Source organism: Leptopilina heterotoma, unplaced genomic scaffold (genome assembly GCF_015476425.1).
Source record: "Leptopilina heterotoma isolate Lh14 unplaced genomic scaffold, ASM1547642v1 Lhet_338, whole genome shotgun sequence".
NCBI classification, from domain to species: domain Eukaryota; kingdom Metazoa; phylum Arthropoda; class Insecta; order Hymenoptera; family Figitidae; genus Leptopilina; species Leptopilina heterotoma.
The window spans coordinates 259,229-261,837 of NW_025111026.1; positions in this window are offsets into that span (position 1 = coordinate 259,229).

Sequence of the window (2,609 nt, forward strand, 5' to 3'; positions counted from 1 at the left end):
TCACAGGAAAATCGTTATTCTAAAGTATATCTCCTGGAAACATTAAAAAAAGAATTAAGAAGAGATGAAATAAAATTGTTGTGGTTGCCAGTAGCTCATTGCGAGTTAAACCCTATTGAACTTATCTGGGCACATGTGAAAAAAAGAGTAGCGGTAAATAATAAAACATTCAAAATTAAAGATGTTCTAGAACTGTGTAAGAAACATATGAGAGAAGTTCCATTAACATTGTGGCCAAATTGCGTCAAGCATGCACAAGAAATTGAAGATAATTATCGAGGACAGCATTATGATGTAGAGAGATTTATAAGCCCTGTAATAATAAATCTGGGAGAAGATAGCGACAATGAGGACGAAGAACCTTCTGATATCGAGGAAGACGTTTAAGTATTTGCAGATTCAGAAGATTTTTGAGAAAGAGAAGACATCAGTGAAAATGGATTTAAAGTAATGTAAGTATATATTCTTTTATTATTCATAAAAAAAGGATTAGTTTTTTAAAACATAATTTCTACTCTTTAAACTATCTGCAACAGACTAGAAAATTGAACATTAATATGTATATGGGCAATTCCATGTAAGATTTACCTATGACTTTAAAAATTCGATTAAACATATTTTTTTCTTAATATGTACCTATAGAAAAAAAAAGAAATACGTGTTTTTTTATTTTTGTTTAATCGCCCAAATTTTCGAGTTATGAATTTTCGAAATTTTGGATTTTTAACTGTAGACATATTTTCAGTAAAATAAAAAATAAATTTTTTAAATAAATTTTTTTTGTTTTTTCTGAACTCAATATTTTCAGACTTATAAGCATAAGTATAGAAAAAACTTGTCACAGAATAAAAGTTTTAGTTTTCTTTCGACTTTTAAGAAATGTAAAAAAAAAATTTTATTAAAAAAAAATTTCTTTTTTATAAACAAATTAATTTTTTTTTAAATTTGGACCCGATATTTTTTATTTTTTAAAATTTATTTATACCTTATAATATACAGAAGATTTTCCAAAAAGTTTTGGAGTGGGCCGACGCGTTTAATGAGTTTTCCAAAATTTTCAAAAATCACGTGCAAGGTGCTCGCGTTCTACAAAACGCCTCACAATAGGATTTTTTACAATTACTTCTCAAAAATGTCTACAGACTACTATTTTTAATCGATTTGCGTGTTATTTGTTTTAAATAAAAAGAGAATAATTTCTCAAGATATCCCTCTATGCAAACCTGAGAATATTCAATTGTTCCTAATTTTTTTTGAACAAAAAGTTAACAAATTAATTGTGTACTTTCCTTTAAAAATGAAATATTAATTTCTTATTTTGTTACTACGCATGTACTAAATTAGTTTCAATTAATATAATATATGACCTCCAGATAAATAGTAAATCATAAAATAATTTATCTAAACTGTTATAAACAATATTCGTTAACAAATAGTTTTCTTTGGTTCTTCTCCATCAAAAAACTTTGTTTTTTTATATTTATATTGTACTTTAGGTTCATTTAATTTAAATATATCTCCCTTTTGTTAAAAAAAATTTTTTAATTGTTCTAATCAATAATAGTTAACAAATAATGAACATGATTTCTCTGCACCAAAAATAATTTTTTTCATATTTTGTTCAATAACTATAAACAATTTAATATAAATATTTGTATTAAATGTTTTTTTTAATTTTCTTTCCTTGTGTTTTTGAAAATTAAAATTAAAAAATTAATTAAAATAAATACAATTAATATATATTTATATTAAATGAACCTAAACTACAATATAAATATGAAAAAACAAAGTTTTTTGATGGAGAGGAACCAAAGTAAACTATTTGTCAACTAATATTATTTTCAATAGTTTAGATAAATTATTTTACGATTTACTATTTTTCTGGAGGTCATATATTATATTAATTAAAACTGATTTAGAACATGTGTAATAATAGAATAAGAAAATAATCTTTCACTTTTAAAGAAAAGTACACAATTAATTTGTTAACTTTTTGTTTAAAGAAGAAATTATGAACAATTGAATATTCTCAGGTTTGCATAGAGGGATATCTTGAGAAATTATTCTCCTTTTATTTAAAACAAAAAACACTGAAATCGATTAAAAATTGTAGTTTGTATACCAAAACTTTTTGGAAAATCTTCTGTATATTATAAGGAATAAATTAAAAAATAAAAAAAAATCGGGTCCAAATTAAAAAAAATTTATTTTGTTTATAAAAAAATTTTCTCCTATAGACAATTAGAAAATAAATTTCTATTAAATGTAATGAAAAACCAATTCAGAAAATTAAAAAGTAAAATTTATTTAATAACGTAATTTGTCTAATACCTATCATTCAATGTTCTTTATATTTTATTAATTAAAATTTCTGTTTATCAATATGAATTTTAAAATTACTTAAAATTATGTTAATAATAATAATAAAATAAATAAAACTGCAGCATTTCATCTGAAAAACTCTATGATGTTGTAAGTTAAGATTTTTATTTTAAGAAATCATAATATAGAGGTGCCTACGACTATGTAATTTTTCCTATTTTCAGGTGCCATGCAAAAAAAAGGCTACGCTGGACAGCAATCCTTCCAGAAGTTCAAGGCTGTTATTG